Here is a 13,337-nt window from a genome sequence, read left to right as displayed (position 1 = left end):
GCTGGGGAAAGATTCGTGGAGAAGGGGACATTTCAGTGGGGCCTGGATGCATGCGTAGGAGTTCTACAGGCAGACAAGGAAGGGAAAGGGCATCCCAGGCAAAGCAAGAACTCCCAGCCGCCGCTGTTGGGCAATAGCCTGTGTGCCTAGTAGGGGTGCATGTGTGTGTGTTTGGGGGAGACCGGGCGAGGCTGGAAAATTAGCTGGTGGCCAGAGAGTTTGCCCCAGAGGGCCTTGTGTACCAGACTGAGGGTTATCCTTCAGCCTGAACCTTGGGAGGCCTCTGGAGGTTTATTTAATGCTTTATTAATAAATATGCATTGGATGTTTTATTACATGGGCATGCATGCCTACAGTTCACTGTATGGAAGAGGCAGGAAAGCATAAAAGACAAAATGCACACAGGTAACAGCAGGAGTGGACCTGGATGTGGTGGGTTTTTCACAGGTGCAGACCCACAAGGAGAGAAAAGCAGGGCTCCTGCGGGCTGTGCAGCCTGTAAACATTCTGGAACCAGGGCAAGGGGCTCAGGGGGACTCGGGAACAGAGGGGCGCGGGAAGTCTGACCAGTCAGGCAGGCTAAGTCAGTAGCAGCCCCGCCCTCAGCACCCAGGCTCCCTGGCAGTCTGAGGTCGCTTCCCGCCCGCCCAGACCCCACCCAGCGGCGCGTGCGGATCCCGGAGGGCGCCCAGGGGGCGGCGGCGCCCACAGCCGGAGCTCCAGGCGCGCCGCTGCCACTTCTGTGTCGCCGAGGGCTGGGCCAGCCGGCGCGGGTTGGGGCGGAGAAAGTGGAGCAGCCCGGCCTGGCAAGAGGTTACCGGACAGCTGTGAGCCGAACCCGCGGCGCGGGCGGTAGGAGGGAAGGCGGCGACGCCCAAGGTACGGGAGTGGAGGAGGGTTGGAGGGTTGCAGGGTGCGCGCTTCTCCTGCCCCCTTTCCCCAGGGCAGCCCGGGACCCGGCGCTTCCTCCCTGTTCCCCGGGGCAGCCAAGTGTGAGCGTCTGTGTGTGCAGCACATGGAGTTGGGGGGGTGGGAAGGGAGGCAGGGGAGGCTGTGCCCCCCAGGGGAACAGCGAGGCGCTCCCACCCCTGCCCCCAGGCCTGACCTGGCCCTTGCTCCCTGGTCGCGCAGATCCCCAAGGGGGACTGGAGGAGGGCACAGAAGCCCTGGGGTTGAGATCAGGAAGGACCTCAGGGACCCTTTTGCCATACCCAGCCGCTTCATTCAGTTGGGGAAACTGAGGCTCAGAGGGAAGTGACTCGCCCAAGGTCACAGGTCTAGAAAGGAAAACCCACTTGCAGGTCATTGCTGCTAGGAGCTCTTGCCACGTGGGCCAGAACAGCAGCATGGCTGTTGCCTTGTGTAAAACAAAGAACTGAGAGAGAGAGAGACAGAATCAGAAGACCAAGAGACAGAAAGAGAACCTCCCAGAGCAGAGGAAGAGGGTCAGGAAATGGGCTGCTACTGGGGCTGCACTTCCTCCCTGGCCGTTCCCGCTGTGGTCTGGCCACGTGACGCAGCCGGCCCTGCTGACTCTGGCCCAGGTGCGTGTGCCTGTGTGCGTGTGTGTGTGCGTGTGCACGTGCACGTGTGTGTATGTATGCACCACCGCGTAGCGCATCTCCGCAAGTGTTGGGAAAGCCCATTGTATGTCTGCGCACTGACACACGGTGAACTGGTGGGGGGCCTGCCCCGTGTTTGACTCTGAGGTTTTTATGGACAGGTTCTGTCATCGAAGGGGCCGTTTTAAAGCTGTTATTGTCCTTTTTGTTTAATTTCCTTTAAACAACACACACATACACAAAGTGGCCCGTTACTTCCACTCATATCCATCCAGTGGCCAGGTGATTTCTTTGACATCTCAGATTGTTTCATTTCCTTTCCTTTAAGAGAAATTTGGTGAGGCCCAGTTGAGTTAGAGCCAGAAAGTGTCCCGTCCACGGGGGTGCAGGGTTAGTGGGAGCTGCCAGTCAATCCAAATGTCCCACCCCCTGAGGTGCAGACAGGGAGGAAGCAGAGAGGAGGGGGTGGCCTTGGGAGAAGAGGAAGGGGGGGCACGGTGAAGAGAAGAAGGAAGGAACAGCTGAGCCCATGGCACGGACCACTCTTTGGGAACCCACACTTTGGGAACGGGGCTCCCCAGTGCTCGGAGAGGCTGCACGAAGCAGGGAGATCTCCAGACAGACATAACAAAAGACAAGAGCTGTCAGCCTGATACTTTCTCATGCAATCCATTCACTTTTGAGAGTGAAAGGAAGAGTGTTAGTAACGATGCCTCTGGCAGGACACCCTGGACAGACGGGTCATCCTCGTGGCAGCCAGTACACATTCAGGGGCAGACATGGGTTTCCTGGCTTAAGCCTCGCTACAGCCCAGTTGCCCTGCTGTCCTTCCCATTTTATAGGAAAATTAAGTGAGGAACAGAGAGGCAAAGTATCATGCCCAAGGTCACACAGCCAGGAAGTGGTAGAGGTAGAACTGGAACCCGGGCAGTGTGGCTATTCCAGAGCCTGGACTTTCAGCATCACATGACCTTGGCCCTCCACTCACCACCAGCATCAAGATAGAGGGGACTCCCCTGTCCCCTGCCAGAACTCAGCATGGGAGCTTTTGGCTCCTTGTTTCCCCTTAACAGCCGCTCTCAATGGTCCACTTAGCCTGACTTTATCTGGATAACAGGACAGCTGTGGTTGAAGGCGAAGTGACTAGGGGTGGGGGGAAGGAAGCATGCTGTGGGCCTGGTCCTCTGCAGGCCCTGCACCTTGTTTGGGCGTTCTTGGCCCCCAGGTTCTAGGTTCTGACTCATTCTTGTCTGGTAAACACTCTGGCTTTTCGGACGCGGTCCCTGAGGACGTATGGACTGGGTTAGACATAGCAGGATCCTCTCGAAGGCCCGTGTTGGGAGTGGGGTCCTCAATGCCCTTGTCTGCCTGGGGTGACCCGAAGGAGCCCCGTCTGATGGACAGAGGACATCCAGGGGCCTCTCCCTGCTTGAGGAATATAGGGTTTTCTTCTGTGGCAAAGTCTCGTGGAGACGATGTATTCCCTTTGTCGGTTTGTTTTGGGACCGGTCCTGGCTTTCTCAAAATGTCAGCGAGGCTCTTTCTTCCCCGACCTGCTTGTTGACACATCCTGGATGGGCCGGCCGAGGGAGGCATTGCTGGGGGCAGCATGCCTGACCCTGGGTGATGCTCCAGGCACTTGTAGGACCTGCAGGAAGGGAGGAGCAGCTAGGCTGCCCACGTGGTTCAGGTTCCAAGGACCTCTGCCCCACTGAACTTGTACCGAAGACCCTTTGTTCACGTAACAGAACTGCCCCGCCCCGGTGGCTGGGCCTGAGAAACTGTGGGAGGGAAGGACCTGTTCCTTTTGTAAGGGAGCTCTCCGGCTTGGCTCAGGACCCAGCCCTGGCTCCTGGCACTTCCCGGGGTCTGCAATTCTCGGCCCTACTGGGCTTGGGTTAAAGGTGGGAAAGCGGGACTTAGTACCAGGCTGGGGTGTGCCAGCATCGGGGGAAGTAGGAGGCTGGCTACAGAGGCTCAATTACCAGGGCAGACAAGAAGAAAATCTCCCATTAGCTGCGCAATGGGTTTATTTTCACGTTATTTATTTTAGAGATTTCTCCGTGTTGAGCTCCAGGATTTGCAGCTGGCCCAGGTACACGGATGGAGCTTTGCCACGTTGAATCCACATAACCACACACCTGCACCCACTGGGAGGGAAGGCGCGGAAGGCCGACTTGCTGGAGCCCTACCCTGAGCAAACACGGAAACTCAGGGACCCTCTTGCCCCTGCAGCTGGAGGCTGGATGCAGAGAGAGGCACCAGGCGTGGCTGAGAGCCGGGCACAAGTGAACTCGTTCAACCCTTATTCCAGCCTCATGAGATAGGTACTATTATTATCATTCTCCCCATTTTATAGATGAGGAAGCCAGTAGAGTAACGTGCCCAAAGGTCATACAGCTAATAAGAGGCCAATCTGGGCTTTGAACCCCTGCAGCCTGGCCCCAGGGCCATGGCCTCAACCATTCCTCAGGCTGCCCCTGTGATTGTTGAGCCCAGAACCAGAACCACACAGGTTCTGACCCGAACCAGCCATGTGCCCTCAGCCTGAGTTTCTTCCCTCTTCAGTGAAATGGGAGTAAGGACCCGCCAGTCCATTTCGGGTGAGCTAATGGGTAGGAAAGAGCACCCTGGGGAAGGCTTTCATGGTCCCTCTGGTTGGGGTGGCTTTACCTGTTTAGAGTTTGCTGTCGACCTCCAGGGTCCGGGGCTTCCTCCCCCCTCGTCGGTCCTGGTCAGCGTGCGAGTCTTAGACTGAAATGCCCCAGGGGGCAGGGACAGCCTGTCTCACCTAATCAGCATCTGTGTTTATGGAGCCCCTTTGGGGCCACCTGAGGGCTCCCCAGGGGATCTGGTTTAAGAAGAGAGGGCCTGTCCCCTCGGAGGGATGGGCTCCAAAGATAGCCAGTGCTGTCGGAGTTCAGAGCGGGCGGCGCCAAGCACACTCGAGCTGGACCCAGAAGAGCGGGTCCGCTTCGGAAAGACACAGAGAAAGTGGAGGCGTTGGAGGTAGGGCCTGGGACAGAGCACACAGCACAGTGGGCAGAGACATGTGGGTGGGTGGCAGGAGGGCCCTACAGGGGGCCGTGTCACCAACTCACTGTGTCCAGGTTCCGGCAGAATGCTGCACCCCACCGCTGCCCCTGGGGCTTTTGAGGACAGCTGGGAAATGCTGTTGGGCCCCGGTGTGTGGCCAGGACCAGGCCACAGGACATTTGCTGCAGCCCCGCTCTGAGGCACAGGACGGTCCTTTACTCGCTGGAATGGCAGCACCAGGCTGGCATGCCTTTCTGCAGACATCAGAGAGGTCATGGCCAAGGGGGTCAGAGCCACTGGCCAGACAGGCTACTTGTACTTCCAGCCAGGGTGTGTTTTTCTGCGGGGAAGGCAGAGGTGGGGTGTCAAAGCTGCTCTGTTTATAACCTGAGCATGTGCTGAGAGTTAGGGGCATTCTTCCCAAAGGCAAGGGTTCTCTCTGAACAAGACACCAGCCCCACTGGCCCCGGAAAACCTGGAGGGGAAGGAGAGGAGATCCTTGGAAGTTTCCTTCTGTTTCATCTGAATCATGCTCAGAAATAACTATCAGGGAGATACCGTCAGGAAAGACAAATTGTTCTGCATAAGAATCTTAGATCTTTCTCTGATGCCATGGTCTGTGGTAGGTGCGGGTTTTCAGGTCTTCCAGGAGCTCGTATTAAACAGATGTCCTGGATAAGGATCAGCTCCATGTGATGGAGGTGGCAGTCTTCGGGTCGGCATCTGGGTGCACGGACATTGCCTGCCCTCGGAATCCCCCAGAGAGAAGCTGACCCTAACTCTCCTCTATGTTACTCTTGTTTTAATGTCTTCAGTGGGCTGAGAGTTGAGTTTTAGGGTACTGCTTTATTTTATTTATTTATTTATTTTAGAGAGAGAGAGAGAACAAGTGAGCAGGGAGGGGCAGAGGGAGAAGGAGAGAGAATCTTAAGCAGGCTCCAACCTTAGTGTGGAGTGCAACGAGGGGCTCCGTCTCATGACCCTGAGATCATGACCTGAGTGGAATCCAAGAGTCGGATGCTTAACCAACTGAGCCACCCAGGCACCGCTATTTTTGAATTTTTTGTGGTAACTTGGTCTTTTTTTTTTAATTGGAGTAAAATATACAGAACATAAAATTGACAGTTTTGACCATTTTTAAGTGTGCAGTCCAGTGGCATTGAGAACACTCAGTGTTGTGCGGCCACCACCACCACCGCCACCAGAACTTTCTTCATCCTCCCAACTGATGGGGTTTGGTATTAACCCTGACCCCTGAGAGGTCCACAGTCTTGCCCTGTCTCGGCTTCCTTTCCCGCAGTGGCCTGGCCATCAGATGCCATCAGATGCCCCCTCCACCTGGGCAATCTTTCTGCTGCTCTTCCTCGTTACTTTCTGGTTTTTGTATTTGTTTTTGTTTTTATTCTCTGCTTCCGCCACACGAGACTGTCCTCTTTGGACTGGGTTCTGTGCTGAGCACTTTATACAGCACCTCATGTATTTCTCCCGCCGATCCTATATGGTCGTTATTAGCACGCACCCCTTCGAGAGGAGGAAGCTGCGTCTGACATGCAACACCCCACGGCCACGGGAATGTCAGAGGCAGGGTTTGACTCTGGACTCTATGACCTTCCTCCTTCGTCTAGGTGGGAATGTCACTGTCTGGAGTCAAGCACAGCCAGCCCTGCCTCACACGTTAGTGTCGACCCCAGAAGGTTTCTAGAATCTGGGTATGTATTATATGAACCATCTTCCATTAGGATTCTTAACTGGAGCCTTTAGCCAAAAAGGATTTACTTGAAAATAGCTTAATTACATACCATAGATAAACTGCTAATGGAATTTACCAAATTGCTAAATTAAGCTTTTCAAGTAATTACACACGTACCATGAAGTGCAAGTTTAGCTTTGACCATGGGTCCCTCCCCAGGCAGAGAGACAGCGAATCCTCTCTGGTGGCAGGGGCTTGGTCACCCTGTCAGTTCTTATTCTTAATCATGATGGATTGTGCTTTTCTGTCCCCTCCTGGTGTCCTGATATAGCTTGACTCTGCATTTACTCAGGACAAGGTGATGTAGCCCTATGGCGTGGTCGTCCTGGCCACAAATATTCCAGAATGTGTTTCCCGTTTCTCCAGCGGACATTCTTTCTAGCACTTTTATCCTCTGCAGTGTGTCTCTCTGGCACCTTTCCTGCTGCTTGTCATCACCCTCTTTGGACTGTGCTCGCCCCTGCTATGTTGCCCCCTACTCAGATTTCTAGGGTTTGTCTTTGCTGGGGGCTCAGGGTTCTGGTTTTGGTAGATGTGGCTCCAGTCCAGTCAGCTGGAGAAGCGGGGAGGTGTCCAGCAGCCTTTCACCTAAGCCCCACGCGTAAGATCATTTGTGAGTGGTTACCACGTGCCAGGCACTGCTTCTAATCTAGGACTCAGCATCCCCATTCTACAGATGAGGGAACTGAGGCTCAGAGATGTTAAACACCTTGTCTGAGTTCACACATCTAGTTATGGTATGGACACCTCCATCACTGATGCGTCCCGCCTCCCCCGCCGCCCCCAGCTGCTGATCCTTCTGCACCAGACCGGCTCCCTACAAAGGCTAACCCCCTTGGGCTGTGGGGTCTGCTGAATAATGGAGCTCTGCTAACACACCTGTAACAGGGGAGCAGAGTCCCCCGACTCCACACTAGGTAAGCTGCTGCAGGCACAGGCCAGTCAGAGATAGGGGGGTGGGGAAGGCCAGCTAAAAAGTCTGCTCTAGAACTTCTTTTTAAGGAAAGCAATTTTAATACACTGGACCGCAGCTTGAATCAGAAACAAAGATGCAAAAAGGAACTGCTAAGTGAAATGAATGTTAATGAAAAAAATTACTAGGCCTTCATTATGTAATCACACATTGCAAACTAAAAATATTTTTTTAAACACACAAGCCCTATTTGCTGGAGTTAGAAATAGAATAGAGAGCTCTAATTTGTTCTGAATAACAATCATGTTATACCACATCCCACATCTGACTTTTTGGACACTTTAGGGGCTCAATCAATATGGTTTTCCTAAATATTAATGCCACCCCCCCAAACCCAAAAACCTCAATCAAATGGATCCACAGATGCTGACTGAGCACCTCCTGTGTCATGCTGGGAGAAAAAGCAAAGGCCCAATACTTGTTTGGACAGCACGGGTGACTGTTAGCAAGAGAGTGGGACAGAGTGGGTGTGCTCTAGAAGGAAATGGGCTCTGGACAAGGTGTCTCGGTGTATTCGAGAACTGAGCTGGGCCTTCAAGAATGGTCCGCAGATAGGTGGTCACTGGGAGTCCTGCAAGGAATGTTCTGTGAGGGTCCTTCAGTTCATTTTAATAGACAGTGTCTGAGGGCCCTTCTGCATGGAAATTAAGACATGACATGCCTTAACCCTACCAATATTTTTAAGGGCTACCTCGTCCTCCTCCTGCTGGTCATCACTGACTCAGTTTACCATCTCTAAAAGATGTGGGGAGCCAGGACTCTCTGATCCTTCCTCTCTCACATAGACGGGGATGCTGTATATAGAATCAAACACAGCCAGCCCTGTCTGGGCTCATGTGTGTCTACACTTGGAAGTTTCTAGAATCTGCATGGATGTGGGAGTGTTATATGGACCGTGCTCCATGAGGATGGAGATGTGTTCAGCACCCTACTGAAGGTTCTGTAGGGCTATAGTGTGGAAGCAGGCAGGGCTACCCACAGGGACCCACCCTCTTCGTATGAAGTTACCCACCAGGAAAGCGAACCAAAACAGACTGAGGAGAACCCCAGGTGATCACTCTTTTAACGGTAGGCCCACTACTGAATTCTCTCATGCCTGCCACCTGATTTGTTTTAAGCCCTGGTCATAGGACCACAGGCTTCCACATCCGAGGCCTGGTCACGGAGGCTGGTCCCGTCCTTTCTGCCCCTGCCTGCCTGGGTCCCCGACTGGTTCCCGCTCCATGCAGCCGCGCCCCGCTCTGTCTGCAGCGGCCGAGTCAGGGCTGGGCGGTCCCAGACGCCTTTTAGAAAGAGATGCTAACTAGCCCAGTGACCGTCATGGCTGACTGCCTTGCCCTCCCCCAGGGAACACACGTGCCCACTCCCCTGCTCAGTGCAGTTAGCCTAGAAACTCCAGGCTCCTTGGGCCGAATTCATGCTCCTGAGCAGGCTTGCTTTTTTAGCCTAAAACACAAACTGAGTGACAAAGCCCCGCCTCCTGTCCCCCTGCCTTGTCCTAGCTGAATGCAAATGCCGGTCTGATGGGGGTCCTGGTGAGGTCCTCCTAGGATGCAGCTGTCTTAGGACCTGGCTCCCCGGGAGCGGGAGCAGGCAGACGGACAGGCCAGAAAGCTCGGGCTGAGCACTGGTAGTCTGCAGCAGGTTCGTGGCCCTTGCTCACTGTGGTCCTCAGCCTCCTCGTTGATAAAATAGCCGCCCTTCATATCCCTGTGGCATGTCACAGCAGTGGACTGAAGCAGTGACAATGTGAAAGCACTTTACAAAGATAAAACCTTTTTTAATCAATTTTTTTAAGATTATTTATTTGAGAGAGAAAGAGCGAGAGAGAGCAGGGTGAAGGGCAGAGGGAGAAGCAGACTCCCCACCGAGCAGGGACCCCAATGCAGGGCTCGATCCCAGGACTCCAGGATCATGACCTGAGCCGAAGGCAGACGCCCAACAGACTGAGCCACCCAGGCGCCCAAAGATAAAACCTTTTAAATGGAGGCTGCTGATGCTTTTCTGCAGCCGAGTAGTCTCCATCTGTTCACCAGGCTGGGCTAAATTAACCATTTGCTTCGTAGGTCATTTAAATAAGCCCATGGGTGTTGGCTCAGCCTCACTGGGGGGATGGAGGCTCAGCCAGTGACCCAAGACCAGGCAAGACTCTCAGGCAGGAGTGGGAAGGGTCCAGGCTGAGTGGCGCCCCAGGGAGCCTGGGTTCTGCTTCATCTGAAACAGCATGGAGACGCCCAACAAGTAGTGTGAGTCGGAGGCTTTGTCGTCTTTAAGAAACAATCCCCAGTGTGTCCTGATATCCAGAGCGTCTGCCCTTCGCAAATATTTGCCCAGGGGTGTGGGGAGTAGAGGTAACCGTGGAGAAGAAAGGCTGGAGGATGAAGGGTATCAGTGAGCGCAGGTGAGCGTGGTCAGATACCGGTCAGCTTCACTCGGTGTGGATTCAAGTCAACTCGTTCACTGAGTGCCTCCCAGGTCCCTGGGCCAGGAGCTGGGACTCTGACTCTCCTCCTTAGCTTAGAGGTGAGGACCGTAGAAGCTAAGCCACTCGCTCAAGGTCAGCAGGGTAATAAGTGTAGAATCAGAATTCAGATGCAGCCGCTTGGACTGCAAATCCCCCGCTCCTAACAGGGTAAGGCCAGCACCCTGGGGATGATCCCTCAGGTTGACCAAGCTCTTTGCGCTTTGTACAGCAGTCCCAGGCTCTGCTTTTAAATCTTCACAGCAGAGCGGTGAGGTGAGTATTATGCTGGGTGTTTTATACCCGGCCGTGCATGTTAAATGAAAAGATGACTGTGGAAACACTTAGTAAATTGTAAAATGCTCTACAGATACGATATAATTACTGCCTCTAGTTTACAGGTGAGGACAATAAAGTCAGAGAGATTCAGTGGCTTGCGTAAGGACACGTGGGAACAGATGGCAGAGTAAGGATGCCAGCCCCTGTCTTAGGACTCAGGACTGGTGTCTGTTTCCTTGACACCATCAAAGGAAGATTGGTTCGGGATTTATCTGTCCCCTCCCCGGTTTTGTCGCCCCTCCCCGCCCCTCCTCCCCACCCTACCCACCAAATCGTTGCCAAATGAAAATTAGGCAGAGAATCTCAAGCGGCCCAAGCTAACTTTTCTTAGCTGCCTTTTCTCTTCGTTTGTAGTCCTTATGAAACGGGGTGACGTCAGGGGTGGAGTTAGGGAGGGTGTCTCTCCACATGAGGACTGGGGTGCCGAAGCAGCCCCAAAGGGGTCGTCTGTGTGCTGCTCGCTGTCTGCTCATTGGCAGAAGAGTCCTGGGACCGGAGAGTGGGTGACATGGGCCATTTTGCCCTATGGATGGGCCAACGCGGTTGTTACGACCTCATAAAACTGTGAGTTAAGCTGAACTCCAGGGTGTATATATCCCTGGAACGTGTGTGTACACATGTGGTATTTTAAAAACAAAGACATCATAGATGTTGTGTTTGAAAGATCTTAGGCTCGAGACTGAAAAGATAACAAGGAGACAGGTTCCAAGCATCTGCTCTGTGGTGCAGATTCCTCGGCTGTGACAAAGTGCCACAGTGTATCTTATCCCCAAGCAGTGGCAGTCATTCTCCTATTCTCCGTTGCTAACAGTGTCTTCCTTACTTGTTTATTTATTATTTTTGGAAGAGCTAGGAAGTTAGGATTTATCTGACATCTTCTAGATGCAAAAGCTATGTTGGGAACATTTGTATGCATCTGCTCATTTATTCCTTACAACAACCTTGCATAAGAAGTATTATTATATGAATTTTTAAGATGAAGATTTAAGTCTCCCAAGTAGTAAAACATGACAGCAAGAGATGAGTATAACATGTCTGACTCCAGATCTACGCTCTTTTGTCAGTGAACTGAGAAAATCCATTTTCGTTTTCCTTGTTCAAGCTTCATTCCTTCTGTAATCTCAGATCTTCCATCTAGAATCTCTTTCCTCCTATCAGAAATATACCTTTTAAAAATGTCCTTTCATGAGGGTGTGCTTGTGGCAAACTAGAGTTTTGTTTATGGACAATGCCTTCATTTCTCTTATACTTTTTCTTTAATTACTTTCTTGTTTATTTGTAAGTAATCTCTACACCCAGCATGGGGCTTGAACTCACAACCCCGAGATCAAGAGTTGCATGCTCCACCAACTGAGTCAGCCAGGCTCCCCCATTTCTCTTATTCATAAAGAAAGTTTTCTTCAGGTACAGAATTCTCAGATGATGGTTACTGTCTTTCAGCATGTTGAAAGTATTTGACCACTGTCTCTCAGCTTGTAATCACTGGAAAGTAACATGTCTCTTTTCATTGGTTGCTTTAAAAAAAAAAAAAAAAGATTTTATTTATATATTTATTTGAGTGAGGGGGTGCAGAGAGGGAGGGGAGTGCCAGAGGGGAGGGAGAGGTGGGGAAAGAATCTCAAGCAGACTCCCCGCTGAGCATGGAGCCCAGTGTGGGGACTCGATCTCACAACCCTTAGATCATGGTCTGAGCCAAAACCAAGAGTCAGATGCTTAACTGACGGAGCCACCCAGGAGCCCCTCCTTGGCTGTTTTTAAGATATTCTCTTTGTCTTTGGTATTCTGAAGTCTCACTGACATATAACTGTTGTGGATTTCCTCTTATTTATTCTTTTTGAGATTCATTGGCCTTCTTGAATATGTCTATTTGTATCTGCCCTCCCTTTTAATATTTATTTATTTGAGAGAGAGAGAGCGTGCGTGTGCATGCAGGTGTGAGCGGGGGGCAGGGGCAGAGGGAGAGTGAGAGAGAATCTCAAGCAGAATCCCCACTGAGCGTGGAGCCCAACACAGGGCGCCACATGACACAGGGCTCCATCTCAGAACCCTGAGATCATGACCTGAGCCAAAGTCAGATGCTTAACCAACTGAGCCAGCCAGGCACCCCATCTTTCCTCCCTTTTAGAAAATTTGTAGCCATTATCTGTTTAAATGCTTTCTCTCTCTCTTCCCTTTCAAATAGACACCTGCTAGCTTCCATTTCTCATGTCTCTTAAGCTCTCTTTCCTATTTTTCTGAGTCTTTGTCTTTCTGTGCTGCAATTTGGTTAATTTATTTTGACCTAGCTCCTACCTCACCACTTCTTTCTCAGACTGTATCTAATGTGCTGTTAAGTCTGTCCACAGATTATAATTTCAGTTGTTTAATTTTTATTTCTAAAAATTCCCTTTGGTCCATTTTTTTCAAATCTTTATTATTTCTCATGATTTGTTGTTGTTGTTGTTCCTCATACATATTTGCAGGCTTGTCTTTAATTTCTTTAATGACATCACAGTCATTATTATAATCAGAACCTGGATATTCCATTATCTGAAGAAGTCCCTGGCCACTGAATTCCTTCCTTTCTTGCCAGCTCATCAATGCTGTTAGAAACATTTTTAAAAATATATTTTCTGTACAAGATTTTTTGGTTGTTTTGAGTGGGAGGGTCAAAGTACTTAGCCTACCATAATGTTAGAAATAGAAGTCTAGCATATTTATTTAAAATTAACATGTGGAACATAAGGAATAGCACAGAGGACCACAGGGGAAAGGAGGGAAAACTGAATGGAGAGAAATCAGAGAGGGAGACAAGCCATGAGAGGCTCTGAACTCTGGGAAACAAACTGAGGGCTACAGAGGGGAGGGAGTAGGGGGATGGGGTAACGGGGTGATGGGCATTAAGGAGGGCACGTGTTGTGATGAGCACTGGGTGTTATACCCAGCTAATGAATCGTTGAACACTACATCAAAAACTTATGATGGCTAACTGAACATAATAAAAAAATAAAATAAAATTGACAAAATTATGAGTGGAAAAAGTAATCCGATGGAGGTTGGCCTTTGGGACCTAGAATTATCCATAGTGTACTGAATGTATTTTATGAATGTCCTGAACAGTACATGCGAGCCTTAGCGAGAAGCCAGTCAGCGTGGCTTGCCCAGCCCAGGGACAGAGTGATGGAGGTTTGTTCTGCTCTGAGCCCCACCCCTAGAGGACTCAACTCCGGAAGTAGT

The 13,337-nt window shown here is 51.4% G+C and overlaps 1 protein-coding gene across 1 annotated transcript in view; it reads left to right on the top strand.

The window, feature by feature from the left end:
• The first annotated feature begins 726 nt into the window (after positions 1-726).
• Positions 727-13,337, top strand: part of CRACR2A (calcium release activated channel regulator 2A) — a 129,102-nt gene continuing 116,491 nt past the window's right edge. The window contains exon 1 of the mRNA XM_032391062.1: positions 727-879. The gene's annotated coding sequence lies outside the window, so the exon portion shown is untranslated. The remainder of the gene's footprint in view (positions 880-13,337) is intronic.

The sequence above is a fragment of the Phoca vitulina genome, unplaced genomic scaffold (assembly GCF_004348235.1).
Source record: "Phoca vitulina isolate PV1807 unplaced genomic scaffold, GSC_HSeal_1.0 scaffold59, whole genome shotgun sequence".
Classification (NCBI taxonomy): Eukaryota; Metazoa; Chordata; class Mammalia; order Carnivora; family Phocidae; genus Phoca; species Phoca vitulina.
The sequence above is the reverse complement of the archived record's forward strand: the minus strand, read 5'-3'. Positions and strand labels throughout refer to the sequence as shown.